Here is a 15,701-nt window from a genome sequence, read left to right on the forward strand (position 1 = left end):
TTCAGCAGGCCATTAAAACAACCCATTCTGCCCAGGATCTAAATCCCCAACCCAGCTCACCAGGGCTGCTCTTATGGTTTCTCTGAATTATCTGAGCTCCTGGGCTCCTGCCTTTCTGCTTCTCCAAGCCTGCTACCTCTGTCTCCCTTGACCTTTCCAAATCAGCCCCCTTGTCTATTTCTCATCATGGGTATCTTCTAGACATCTTCTGCTTAGCTGGACTTGTAGTCTTGGCCTCTCTGAGTCAGTCGTCTCCTGTTGTCAGTGGTACCCTGCCATGACAGGGTCGGATATTTGGAGACTAGAAACAGATGGATTATGATGAGTACGATATATTGTGCCCTTGCTCATCTCGGTAACAGGTGGCTGCTCAGCCAGCTGGGCTCTTTTTGAGAACATTCTCCCAGGCCTTCTTCTGACCATATGCACTCCAGTCCAGATGGTGACACGGCTCCCTAGAGTCCTGAAGCCACTTAACGGGAGATGGCAGAGCTATGCTGATTTTGCCTAGGGTCTAATACAAGCACTGGATTTTCAAAATTTTACTTTCTAATTCAGGAAAAAGGAACAAGCCTTATGTGAAAGTCATGTTCACAATGTGGTTTCAAATTCTCTCACAGGAAGTCTAAATTTATGTGATTAAATAAGCAGTCATAAATGCCAAGGCAAGAAAGCAAATTAATTTGTTTTTACTATTGGAAAGGAGTAAAGATGACTTTGGATAATCTAATGTATGAGGTTATTCACTTTGTGTCTCTGATTTCCCTTTGTAAAGATTCCTGCTACATTAAGATGGTGGCAAACGTATTTGTTATGTTAAGATACATTGAGTACAGATTCACCTCGGTCAGAGATGTTGGCAAGTGTGTCACCTAAGGTTAAAACTCCTTTACACTGTATTCTGGAACTATCCTACTTTCCAACAAATTGTGGCTTATAAGAAAGTACATGTTTGCTTAAAGTTCTCTCTGCTTATCCAGTGCTTTCTGATGCATTTATGCAAGTGTTGATTAAACCCTTCATGTTGCTTGAATGCTTATGATCACTGAATTGTTGGTTAAGGAAATCAAGGAAAAGTGTTCCAAGACCAAGGCATAGACATTTTTGTGGTTTAAGAATAAAAATAATATGACATCATTTAAGACTGGTTAAGAAATTTATAATAACCACAAAGGAATTAGCTTCTGGACTTTTCCCAGCTAATTAAAATATTTTAACTACTTAAAATCTTGATCTTAATATTTAGATATGAACTTTGGAATATCTAGAACCACAAAGATTCTAAGTTCTAGAAGATAAATTTAAATTACATATATATATATATTTTTTCTGATAGAGTAGCATACCTATTTTATGGATGTGTGTATGTACCATTGATCTATGACATTAAAAGCTTCAGTAATGTTCTTCTCAGTAACATGGCTCCAAACTGAAACATGACAGAATTCTGATGGGGGCCTCCATCATTTCCTTGTTCATCATCAGTGTTAGATGTGCCTCCTATTTCCATTTCTAACCCCGGAGATTAAGTTCAGTGAAGAGGAAAAAAAAGTTAGGAAAGGGAGGAAAACCAATGAAGGACAGAAAAATCAGGGCAGCAGCAATAATACTGCCCAAATAATCCTCAATATTTTGGAGGATCACATTTTTAAAAAGGTAAAATCATGATTTTCATACAAATATAAAATGAACATGTGTCAAAGATTTTATTTAACTCATTAACTAATGAGGGAACCAGTAAGATGTTACAACTGGTTAAAAAAAGAGTTTAACTTACAGAGATTTACATTCTCTATTGGACAAAATCTCTTTGTCTTTGTGTGAAGAGGATTCATTCACACTGACTATGGGCAAGACACATTTTCATCATGATCAGTTTTCTAAACAGGCTAGTCAAAGATAACCAAAAGTGGAGACAACCCTAATAATTGAGCTAGGCCCAACACCAATTTCTTTCTTTTTTAAAAAATTATTTTGAAGTCATTCACAATTTTTCCTGACATTTGTATACATAATACCTATTATGAACTGAATTGTGTCCCCCCAAATTAATATGTTGAAGCCCTAACCCCCAAAGTGAATGTATTTTGAGATAAGGCCTTTAAAAAGGCAGTTAAGGTTAAATGAGGTCATAAGGGTAGGGCCCTAATCCAATATGACCAGTATCCTTATAAGAAGAGGAAGAGACATCAGGTTTTCTTGCACACAAAGGAAAGACCAAGTGAGGACACAGTAAGAAGGTGGCCATCTACAAGCCAAGGAAAGAGGCCTCAGGTGAAACTAAACTTGCCAATACCTTGATCTTAGACTTCGAGCTTCCAGAGCTGTGAGAAAATACATTTCTGTTGTTTAAGCCATCCAGTCTGGTATTTTGTTATGGCACTCCTAGAAAACTAATACAATACCTAAATCCCACTATAATATAAGTAGAGCAAAAAATTTCAAAGGGAGTACTGCTTTATTCCCAAATTAATGAAACTGTGAAAACTTAGAAGCTGACTGACCAGATAATTGATACTGATCCATTGGTGCCACCTCCCTGCCAGCACATTTGTCCCCTCCCACTTAAAGGGATACTATGGAAACAGGAACCCTCCTTCTCCTTACTTCTTCCAGAGACAGCTTTGCCTCTCAGTCCAGCACCCTCCTCTCTTATTCTCCATTTCACCCTCCTCACCTCCCAACTCTTCTTCTCTCTAAAACCTTAGCCTTTCCCCAGGGTCTAAGCAGAGGATAGGCACCAAGGTCTATAGGTTATATGTCACTAAACTGAGTTGTCTTGGATTTTGTTTTAATTTGGTTTCTGTTTGAAAAAAGAAAGAAAGCAAACAGAATCTTGTTGGCTGCTATTCACTACCCAGTGAACCTTGAAGGTCCACCTCAGAAACAGGTCTGAGAGCAGCCCAACCCCTGGACAACTTCCGATCATAACTGTCCTGAAGATATTATCAACACAGTCTGAAACTCTCCTTGTTATTCTTCAAGACTTCAGGTTCTTTTGGTACCTGCCTGAAGGCATCAGCATCCTTAGGCCTTTGCCTCTAGGCTCTTTTTTTTTTTTTTTCTTCTCTTCAACTCCTTCCTTATAAACCAAGAATTTTGAAATCTTCCAAGGGGATGTTTCTGAGCTCATAATGCTTTTTGCCCTAAAAGTTTACACTGATAGAAATTTCAGTAACACTTAAAAAAACCATTATAATGGGAATAGCAGGGTAAGCAAATCAATGGACCCTAAACAACAGTTAACTGGTGAAAATTATAAAAAACAGTCATTTAAAGTCTCTGTGAATTATCCTGAGGGTATACAGCGAATGAAGAAGCATGCATTTAAGAAAATCTTCTAAATCTTGGTAAGAACAGCTAGAGTCTCTGGTATTTCAACTACAACCTGCTCCATCACCACCCCCGTGTTATGAAAATCTACTTGGTGTGCTCTAATCTGGGCAGGTGTGGTCAAGGAGGTGGGAGTTCCCTTTCTCCCCAGCTCCCAGTCTGGGGGTACAGTTTTGTCCCCAGAGGGGCAGGCTGCCAGCATTTCTCACCTCTCCTTCCCCACCAGCCCCAGCTCTATTCCAGACAGGCAACTGCCGAGAGGACCAGGTCGCCCTTACCCCATCCAGCCCCCATTCATAGGGTAGAAAATCTATCCCAGGTGTGACAGGCCTTGAATACTGGGGCCTTAATCACCCCCTCCCCAGAAATCTCATGTAGTAGAAGTTCCACACCAGCAGTGGTGAACTGAGAAATCCAGAGGCTGTCACCATAAAACTGAATTTATTGAAATTCCTGAGAGCCAGTTGAAAGAATTACATATAAGTTGAAGAAAACAATTGATATTGTCATGATATAACCCACATTATATGGACCACCTAACCAGGAACTGAGGCAGAAAAGAAAAATCTTTATATAACTAATACTGTTTAGATCTTCTTTACTTCTATATGCATATTTACTATGCTAAAATTGCAAAATCAAGGGCAAATTGAAAAGTGAATGAAAACAATAACAGCTTTTATAATCCTTGGTCACTCATATCTATAACCAGGCATTTATATTTTTAAATAATTTAAAACTTTATACACTGCAGTCAGTGCAGATGGAGAATAAATGAACAACTTTGATAATTTTAATACAGTTTGTGGGAAAGTGCCTGAGAAATAATGAAGGGTTATTGCACTTAATAATCTCATATTTTTTGGAGAGGGCATGCTGGTCTCCTGATCTCTGCTGTAGCTCTCTTTAGAGAGCACTGCCTTCTGAATGCTGAAACACAACACTTCCTGCAGTGTAAAGTAAAACCATTAGTTCTCTTTGACCCTATTCCAGGATAATTTGACTAGAAATTAATAACTGTCAACTGGAGATATTTTGCTGGCACTAAGGCAAAATGATGCGTGATTCCTCGTTTGGGTTACTTACGTTGTACACCACATTTACGTTGAAAGAGTAAGTTACTGGCTGGAGTGGGGAAAAGGATTTTAATTTTCAAAACAATTATTGTTTTTTCTGAGGTCATGAATTTGGTTTTCTAGATGTTTTTGATGTTTTAAAGTGCTGCCTCACTTAATAGCAAAGGTTTTGGTTTTGGTGACTGTGATAAAGGGTCCAATGTTTTACATTGAGCTGGGTTTTAACAAAACATTTTAAACAAAATTATCCCATGACTACAATATAAAACAATAAAAACAAACAAACAAACAAGTCCATGACACATGTTTACCAACGCTGAGTGTACTGGCATTTTCTTGAAGAAAAGAAAAATAGACACTGTAAGATAAAGTTTCAATTGTGATTGAAATCATGTAACTATACTTTTTGTCCTCTCAGATAATTTATCTTCATCCTACCCCTGGCAAAAGAAGCAAGTTATTTTTTTCTTTCTTCATACATATTCTCCTGTGCTATTCATTCACAGTGGCAATAGTCCTGAATCTCTGAAAGCTTTGGAGACATCTCAGGGAGCAAGAGTTTTTGCGTCTTTTGACTTTTTCATCCCACCAAATTCTCATTCGTTGAGTGCCTTCTTTATGTTAGGGCTTCCGGGATGTGACCTCACTGATCTCCTAACACTTTGAGGTGCTATTTTAATCTTTATAGGAGAAAAATAAGGCTCACAGAGGTCTGGTAACTGCCTAAGGTCACAGAGCTAGTAATGGGAATCACATGGGTTAGAGCCAGCTCTGGTTCCTAAAGTCATTGCACACTTTCTGCCATGATATTCAACAATTGTTTGCCCATCTTCAACGCTCTTACCAAATTGTTATGACACTAGTGTAGTCTGATATCACTCAGCTAGATTCTCAGGGCCCATGAAGATTTAGATAATTTGGGCTCATGAGGCAGGTTTGTTTTGTGTCTTCAGCAAGAGTTTAAAAGGACAGGTGGAAATGTACATGTGGCCCAGCAGTGCCCTGGAATTCATTTGGATGGTGGCAGTGACACCTGAATTCCCTGGGGGCCTCAGAAATGTTTGGAGACTGACAATCTGGAAACTAAGTGGCAAACTTTGAACACAGAAGAGGATTGTGGTTGTGCTTATATTTCACTTCTGAATCTTCCACTCCAATTGCACTTTAGCCAGAAGGAGAAATTTGGATGGGCTACTGATTTAGGTGGAAAAAAGTTTGGGCAGTGCCCCAAGACGTAGCTGGGTTTGCGTTTCATCTCTGCTGTTATTACTAAATGAAATTAGGCAAGTTAGTCAATATGAGTCTCCTTCTTCATTTGTAAAATGTGAATAGCAAAACTTGTTTCTCTGAATTATCTTGGGGAACTATATAATTAGGCTATATAAAGACTAGATAGTTGGCACTCAAATATCACTAGGCTTCCTACTTCCCAGAAATCCAGCGAATAAGGACAGTCAAGGAAAGACTGCTTGGGTAGATTTTGTACTTGATTCTATGAGACTCTAGTCTGGCAGCCAGGGACTCATGGGTAGCTACTAAGGCATGCCAGCTCTGTAGTGTTTTATAACTTACCAAGCATTTTCAACCCATTACTTCATTTGATTCTTACAAAATCCTTGTGGTAGGGGCATGATTGGCACTTTATATGTCCACTGTTTAAACCCCATTTAATACAGATGAGGGGACTGATGCTCAGAAAGGTCACACAGCTTAGTTAAAGTCACAGAATTGTCAGGTAGAAAAGCCAGGAGAAAGGCCACATCTTCTGTCTTCATTAGGGGGTCTCTCCTGAGAGGTAGGGACATGATAGTGCTATAAGGTTCATGGCATTCAGATCAACTTGAACCCACAATTCCTACTTCTCTCATTCCCTTGTGAAATATGTGCTTTAAATATAAACATACCTTTTAATGGACAATGCAGACTATATTTTCGTGATATTTTTGTAAGCTTGACAATTTATGCTGATTGATTTGCTGTATCACCAAAACAAATGTCATTTCTATATTTTCAATTACCATTTGCATTTCCTCTAAGGTTTTATACCAGTCTAGTCATCTAATGAATTAAATCTGTATTTACTTCACTTCAGAAAGGTGAGAGAATTTCCTATTATAAATAATTTAACTGAAAAAATTTACATAAATTGAATTCTGGCATTTTATTTTAATGGTATTGGCCATGTAAAATAAACAGCAACCTAACTTGATGGGGTTTTTTGCACTTTTTCATTGAAAAGATTTTAAGGTAATATTTTTTTTTTTAAGTAAGATTGCATTAAGGGAATTATTCAGATGAGCAATTATAGTTTTCTGATTTCATTACATGTACCATAAACGATTTCTTTTGGCATGTCTGTTGGTGTGCTTTGCTACCTTAAGAAAACAAAATAGGAAAAGGATAATATTTACTGATAAAAAACATTGAAAAAAAAGCACTCAAATGAAGGTGTAGGGAAGGTAGTCATATACACAGTATCTCTACCATTTCCTACTCAGGAAATCAGACCTGGTAATGCACTTTGATTGTTCCATTCAATTTCAGCCTGTAGCCATAATGAATCAAATTACTCTATAACCTCATTAATGCTAAATAGCTCTCTTTCTAGCCTTTGGTTTCCTAAATAACTATCCATCCACGTCTTGGTTAAGGACTTTCCCTAGTGCCTTTAGTAATTAGTGGATGGTAGCATTCTTCAACAGATTCTTAAAAAGCCAGAGATCATTTACTGTATTTGGAAAAATCCAGTGGATGTCTGACAGGACATGAGAATTCCTTACATCTGTCAGTCTCTTATTTGGTCACCAATGTACAGCATGTCAGTTAGATGGTCTCTGTAGGAGGAAATAAGCATTGTTAATCTCTGTAAAAGCCAGAAATTGCTGCTCCATCAGTCCAACTTAACAGCTGATTTTTATGCTGGAAGAAAAGTGCATATACATTTAAAGTAGCAAGATCTCTGCAGATTCAACAGTATGCTAAGTGAAAGAGAGATGCTTTCGTTGCACAATATAATGAATCAGATACATGAGAAGCATAAAAAAAATTTAAAAACATAAGCCTAAATGTCGGATTGCAGAACAACTCAACTTTTTTTACTATGTTTGATGGGAAACTGTTAGAACCAAATATTGGACTTATCTTGCAGAAACCCAGAGTCAAATATATTCATTACTCATTTGTCTGCATATTATTAAAGTAAACTTTAAAATGAGTTTTAATTTCCTTTGTCTACAACAAAGAATGTGCATATGATTATGAACCATGATATAGCTCAGTTCATGATTTAACAATGGCCAAAAGAGTAGTCTACTACATCAGTAGCCCTGAATTTTACTTTCATTCATAGGTCAATAATGAAATTATATTATATAACTATTCAAATAAAGATATCAATGTAAGCTATAGGCAAGATAGGTTTAGGAGAAAATGTGAAGTTACTTTCTATATCATCAGTATTTTATGTCAGTGAGTTTTTTTTAACATCTTTATTGAAGTATAATTGCTTTACAACGTTGTGTTAGTTTCTGCTGTATAACAAAGTGAATCAGCTATACATATACATATATCCCCATATCTCCTCTCTCTTGCATCACTCTCCCACCCTCCCTATCCCACACCTCTAGGTGGTCACAGAGCACAGAGATGATCTCCCTGTGCGATGCAGCTGCTTACCACTAGCTATCTATTTTACATTTGGTAGTGTATATATGTCCATGCCACTCTCTCACTTCATGCCAGCTTACCCTTCCCCCTCCCTGTGTCCTTAAGTCCATTCTCTATGTCTGCGTCTTTATTCCTGTCCTGCCCCTAGGTTCTTCAGAACCCTTTTTTTTTTTTTTGAGATTCCATATATATGTGTTAGCATACAGTATTTGTTTTTCTCTTTCTGACTCACTTCACTCGTATGACAGACTCTAGGTCCATCTACCTCACTACAAATAACTCAGTTTTGTTTCTTTTTATGCCTGAGTAATATTCCATTGTATATATGTGCCACATCTTCTTTATCCATTCATCTGTCGATGGACACTTATGCTGCTTCCATGTCCTGGCTATTGTAAATAGTGCTGCAATGAACATTGTGGTACATATGTCGTTTGGAATTATGGTTTTCTCAGGGTATATGCCCAGTAGTGGGGATTGCTGGGTCGTACGGTAGTTCTATTTTTAGTTTTTCAAGGAACCTTCATACTGTTCTCCATAGTGGCTGTATTAATTTACATTCCCACCAACAGTGCAAGAGGGTTCCCTTTTCTCCACACCCTCTCCAGCATTTATTGTTTGTAGGTTTTTTGATGATGGCCATTCTATGTCAGTGAGATTTTAAAAGCAAGTAATGAAAAATTTTATCACTGTGGTTTCTGGATCAGGTATAAGTTTGGTTAAACAAGTCTGATTAACATACAGCTTTTATAGCTGCATATAATTATCAGCTTTCAACTAAACGAGTTAGGAGTGCTATCACTTTGATACTCTTCTTCTAGAATAAAATACCAAATACAGTGTCATTTCTCAGACTGCAGATTCTTCCCCTTTCTTACATTTTCATAATGCCATTTTTTTGTTACTCTCCAATTTGAATAATTCCCTGTGTTAGTTTCCTAGAGCTGCCGTAACAAATTACCACTAACTGGGAGGTTCAAGATAACAGGGATTTATTCTCTCACAGTTTTGGGAGCCAGAAATCTGAAATCAATGTGTCGGCAGGGTTTGTTCCTTCCAGAGACTCTAAGGGAGAATCCGTAGCATGCCTGGCTCCCAGCTTCTGGTAGCTGCTGGCAGTCCTTTGTGTTTCTTATGGTTGTGCATAACTCCAGTCTCTGGTTCTGCCTTCATATGGCCTTCCCATCCGTGTCTCTGTGCCTCAAATCTCCTTCTGCCTTTCTCTTATAAGGACTCCCATTGTTGGGTCTAGGATGGCCTCATTTTGAGCCCCTTAATGTAATTATATCTGCAAAGACTCTTTTTCCAAATAAGGCCACAGCCACAGGTACCATGGACCAGGACTTGAACATATCTTTTTGAGAACCACTATTCAACACACTACAATCCCTAATGCTCTAGTTCCATGAACTGGTTCAAGTCTAGCCTAAGTTTTATCAGCAGAGAAGTAAGAGAATCAATCACAATGAAATGAATTCTTCATAAATCAAATGAATTAAATATAGATAATGGCCTTTTGTTCTGAGATTACTCCTTCTTAATTTCTTCTTGTTAAAATGTGATGATAATAATAGATGGCAATTGTTTAAAAAATTTTTTTGGGGGGAGGGTCACATTTTGGTAAAAACTGTACTAATGTAATAAAGTTCCTAAACTGATTCTTCATGTTCAGGGAAGGATCTCACCTGGCTCAGCCTGGATTATGTTCCTTGCCCACACTTGAATCAATCGCTGGGACTGTGAGTGAGGTACTATGATTGACCCACCTTGGGTCACATGACCAGCACTGAGGCTCACATGATAGGCCTATTGCTAGCAGGAGGTGTAGACAAAAATAAAACATATCGTTAGTCCTCTGCTATTGGGACACTGAGCATTGTTAAAGGGCATCACAAAACCACTTTGGTTTTGTGCACTACAAATTCATGGGATTCAGTCCCAGGTCTTCACTGATAGTCTGTGGTCCTTTTGCCCATTTTGGTATTGATGTTGTCATTCATTCACTGGGGACGTGCTGAGATGTTGTGCTTGATGCTGGGGATATAACAATAAATAGTTTGCAGGCCCTTCCCACAAATAACTTGTGGGCAAGAATGATTTTAAACATTTAATTAAAATATAACTACACTTACTGGGGTATGGGAAAAGTACCATTTGCAGAGATGAAGAAATAACTAACCAAGCTTGGAATAGGTTAAGATTTACAAAGGAAAGGATAACTGTGGAGTGGGCCTTCCAGGCATAGATAATAAATGAGATGTAAAAAGGCATGGGCGTTTGAAAGGGCACCACATGTTTGCCCTTTAGGATGGTTTAGAAAAAGGATGTGTGGTGGGGAAAGTGCCAAATGAGGCTAGAGGCTACAGAGTGGAAGCCTAATATGACTTGGATTGCATCTTTTAGCAAGCCTCTTAAATGTCTCCACAGCCTCCAGATTCCCCTTTTTCAGTCCTGAAAGTTGTTATCAAGTTATTCTTCTTAAAGTTTGCTTTGCTCATTTTCCTGCTGAAAAGCTAACATAGACATCCATGGCCTAAAACATATAGTCTAAGTTTGTCGCTGTGTTTTAGGGTTAATACAGGTGAAGCTCTTGAGACAATGCTTGGCACATGACAAGGGTCCATTTCATGTTAATTACTCTTGTGCTTGTTGTTAGCCTGGCATTCCTGCACTCTCCAGGCTATTCCAGTTTTTTCTATCATTTCCCACTCTGTCCAAACCAGGCTACTCACTGTTCCCCAAGTACTCGTTTCTCTCCACCTTTGTTGATCTTCTGTATTATCTTCATTGGTTGGAATCTTAGCCATACGTCAAACTCCCACTCAAAGGTCACCCCATTTCCATTAGTCAGAAGTTATTTCTCCTTTCTTCTCATAGTGTTTTGCTTGAACTTCTTTGATGACATTTAACATGGAGTCTTATACTGTAGTTATTTATGCACATGGCATGTTCTACATCAGCTTGGCTCTAACTGGTTCATTTTTATTTATCTGCTTTCTCTTCTGCCAAGGAATGTTACTGGATATTTTTGATGGGGGTCTTCTTGTTGCCTTTTCTTATTGTGAAAGACAGTAATAGATAGGATTGTCTCTAAAAGAGTCATAAAGAAATCTAACAACTTTTATTTTTTTATTTAAAAATGTATAATTATTGATTAATTTTTTCCCCTGAAATCTTTAACTAATGCACCAAGACAAGAAAATGAAATGAGGAGCAAGGAACATTGGAAAGGAGGCAGCAAAATAATAATTGTTTGCAGGAGATATGATTATCTAATTGGAAATATCAATCCAGTTTATTTGTGAGAATGAACTGAAAAACTGTTGGGATTATTTAGAAACTTTAGTAAGGTAGTCAGGAACAGACAATACTTTTACAATATGCTTGTTAGAAAATATGTATGTGTATGTGTTTGGGGGGAGGACAACAAAATCTAATAGTACTAGCAACAGAAATAGAAAATGCTTGAGAATAATTCCAAAAAATGTTTAGGACTATGAGAATAAACAAACCCAAGAATTACTGAATAATGTGGAAGAAAACTTAAATAAGTTGGAAAATATACCAAGTTCCTTGGGACTTCTTAATATTGTGAAACAAGCTAATCTACCAATTTAAGACAAGTTCAATTAAAATTTCAGTGGTTTTGTTATTTATTTATCATTAGACCTTGAAAATGGTTCTAAAATTCATCTAGCAGACTAGAGACTTTTGAAAAAGGCCATTCAGGGTGGGAATAGTCCTACTCACTACTAAAATATATTAGACAGCTATATTTAAAATAGCATAGAAAAGGTGCAGGGATAGGGGCACAGATTAATAATTTAGAGGAAAAAGTCCAGAAACAGACCCAAGAAGATGAAAGCATTTAATATTGTAACCATGGCTTTTACAATGAACAAAGAAAAGTTGAATTATTTCATAAATGGCATTAGGACGACTGGCTAACTTTGGAAAAAAATGATTTTATAGCACCAGAACACCATATGTTCAGGTATCTTCTAAATATCAGTGACTTAAAACAATGACAACCATTTTATTATCTCTCACAGTTTATGTGGGTCAGAAATTTGGGAAGGACGCAGATGAGTGGGTCTGGCTCAGGTTCTCTCAGGCGGTTGCAGTCAAACGGTGGTGCTTGGATCTGGAATAGTTGGGTATCGAAGCAACTGGGCTCTGCCCGAGCATCTCCAGTCTCAGGGCCTCTTGATATGATTTCTCCTTATGAGCTAGTCTGGGCTTCTTCACAGCATGGAAACCTTGGGGGCTAAGATTGCTTACTTTTTTTTTACACTGGAGTTTAGTTGATGTACAATATTATGGAAGTTATAGCTGTACAATATAGTGATTCACAATTTTTAAAGGTTATATTCCATTTATAGTTATTATAAAATATTGGCTATAGTCCCCATGTTGTACAATATATCCTTGCAACTTATTTTATACCTAATAGTTTGTACCTCTTAATCCCCTACCCCTGTATTGCCTCTCTCCCTTTCCCTCTCCCCACTGGTAACCACCAGTTTGTTCTCTATATCAGTGAGTCTGCTTCTTTTTTGTTATATTCACTAGTTTGTTGTACTTTGTATATATGTTCCACATATAAGTAATATTATATAGTATTTGTCTTTCTCTGTCTGACTTATTTCACTTAGCATAATGCTCTCCAAGTCCACCCATGATGCTGCAAATGGCAAAATTTTATTCTTTTTCATGGCTGAGTAATATTCCATTATATATATATATCTCACATCTTCTTTATCCATTCATCTGTTGATGGACACTTAGATTGCTTCCATAAAGATTGGTTACTTTTTTGGCATAAAGAATTATTTATTGACATTAAAATTTTACACATCACTGTATTATAAGGGTCTTTTCACACTGTGGAGGTTAAACTGACATTTAGTGATTATAGAATTTTATACTGCTATAGTGACGGTGACATAGATTTTTGCATGCTCTGGGAGCATACTTTAACCTTAAGGGTCTACATGTAATGTTCACCCCTGCTCCCCCGCTGTTCAAACCACACTGACATATAAGTCAGTGACTGGAGATTTTTGTTTTAATATCTCTGATTTATTATGATTAGTAATTGGTTACATTGGATTCCTTAAAAATATTTAGGATTGTGCTTTAGGTTAAAAAGATAAACATAAATGTTTTCTTGAATATGAAAATATGTAGCATATCAGTCTAAAAACAAAATATTACCCCAATAATTATTTTTTAAAAAACGAACGTTTCTTTTAATTGTGGGAAAGGGAAAAAAATGTTTGGAAGGCTCTAGGTGTGAAGGCATTTCTATTTTCAGTTTCCCAGAGCTGTAAAAGTTATTAGATTATGTTCAGACGGCTAACACATTGGCTGAAGTCTTAAGAGCAAGTATTATAGCAAGCAACACAGAAGTCGAATTCCTTTAGTGACTGAGCTGTGGAAGTCACGTAGTATCTCTTCTGCCACATTCTATTGGTTAACACTGAAAGACAAGCCCATCCAGGTTCAAGGGTAGGGGCCATCGACCCAGTTTTCTGATGGGGAGATAGTCAATATCATTGTAAGTAGAGCATGTGGGATGGGGCTGTTGTTCCAGCCATCTTTGGAAAATACAATTTGCCACATTCTGTAACTTGTTGCTGATTGAAACCTCATAGAATAATCTGGGGGAGAGTTTCCCCATCTCTCTACTCTGAGAGCCAGCATCATAGATCCATGTTTTTCAAACTTTAGCATGTGTCAGAATCACCTGGAGGGCTTCTTAAAACACAGATTTCTGGATCCCACCCCAGAGTTTCTGATTCATTATGTTCTAGGGGTAGGAGGGTGAGAATTTACATTTCTCATAAATTCCAAGGTGATGCTGGTGCCACCAGTCTGAGGACCACTTTTGGAGAACCATTATTCTAGATGATAGCATTTGTTCTTTGCTTACTACTATCCCTTAGATGAATACTATGGGTCATGTTAAAGCAGTTTTTTTCCATGTATTGAATCACTCTTCAGAATTATTCTAGACCCCATCTGCATACATGGTTGGCCTGATTAGAGGGCTGACAAAATTAAGAGGGATTTTCAGTCTTTGTGAGTCTTAGTGGGCTAGTCTGCATCCCTCCCCTCTGGAGTGGCAAGGATTCTTGAGTTTTTGGTGGAAGGGAGTATCACAGAAGATAATTGTTGTTTTCTGACCACTTTAAAAAAATTTTACCTCAGGTGCCAATGATGAAACTTCTTCACCTGGGGGGCTGCTGATAGCCTAAGACAAGTTCTATTCAAATAGGTATGGATGACATCCTTGTAGGGTCCTGTGTGACAAGGGTTTCTTTATTGCCAAAAACTCTTTATCAAGTCAGCATAGTGACCTGAGAAACAAATTAGAAGAGGCAGTCTGGGATCTCATCAAATTGAAATATTCTTATAATCTCCTTTCAGGGCTTAAAATTTTCAAGTATAATTAATCCATGTGGGGGAACCCGAGTTTAGCTGTAAAATCAGAAAATGAGGACAGATTGTACAATATAGTCTCCTGAATTTGGTGTTGATTTCTTGGAGGCTCAGCATCCAGAGGACATCTGGAGATATATTTTCCCTAGTTTTGCAACCCAAGGTTAACAACTCTGAATTTTATAGAAACCAGGATTCTCTGACAGTAAAACTTATGCACAGTTGACTTAAACACTCAAACCAAATAAAGCAGGCACAGAGGAGTGTCTTTTCCCATGACTGTTCAAGGACAACTTTGAATATTGGGCTCTGATACTTGTCTGTATTAATCTAGGATTATAGTCCTGTCTAGTTGGACTAGATAAAAAGTTGTTCAACTTTGTTTGAAAAGGATGAATAATTTTTTTTTAAATTTTTATTTATTTATTTATTTATTTATTTATTTATTTATTTATTTATTTATTTATTTATGGCTGTGTTGGGTCTTCGTTTCTGTGCTAGGGCTTTCTCTAGTTGTGGCAAGCGGAGGCCACTCTTCATCGCGGTGCGCGGGCCTCTCACTATCGCGGCCTCTCTTGTTGCGGAGCACAGGCTCCAGACGCGCAGGCTCAGTAATTGTGGCTCACGGGCCTAATTGCTCCGCGGCATGTGGGATCTTCCCAGACCAGGACTCGAACCCGTGTCCCCTGCATTGGCAGGCAGATTCTCAACCACTGCGCCACCATGGAAGCCCAGGATGAATAATTTTTAACCTTAAGTTATAGAGCTATTAGCTTAATAGAAATGTAGCTCCTACCTATTTGCCTATCTATTATCTATCTATCTATATCTATCTATATCTATCTATCTATCTACCTGCCTTAGTCAGTATATTCAGCAAAATGAACTCAGTAAGATGTAGATATAAAATATCTTAATTTTCTCCTATAATAATCCTATAATTTTCACCCCATATCTACAATTGGACAGATTCCATTGTTTTCTAGTCTCTTCTAGGTATACAAAGTTCACTTTAATGATTCTATCTTATATCCAATTCAAAGCCCTACCTGTTCTCTAATTTGCCCTTGACCAGGGAGTGATCCTTGCTAGGGAAGGGGGAGGAGCCTATCTTCTTCCTTCCCCTCTTTTCTGGGCTACTGTGTATCCTTTGGGGTGTTCAGGTCTGGCAAGAAGAATGGG

The sequence above is a fragment of the Balaenoptera musculus genome, chromosome 10 (genome assembly GCF_009873245.2).
Source record: "Balaenoptera musculus isolate JJ_BM4_2016_0621 chromosome 10, mBalMus1.pri.v3, whole genome shotgun sequence".
Lineage (NCBI taxonomy): Eukaryota > Metazoa > Chordata > Mammalia > Artiodactyla > Balaenopteridae > Balaenoptera > Balaenoptera musculus.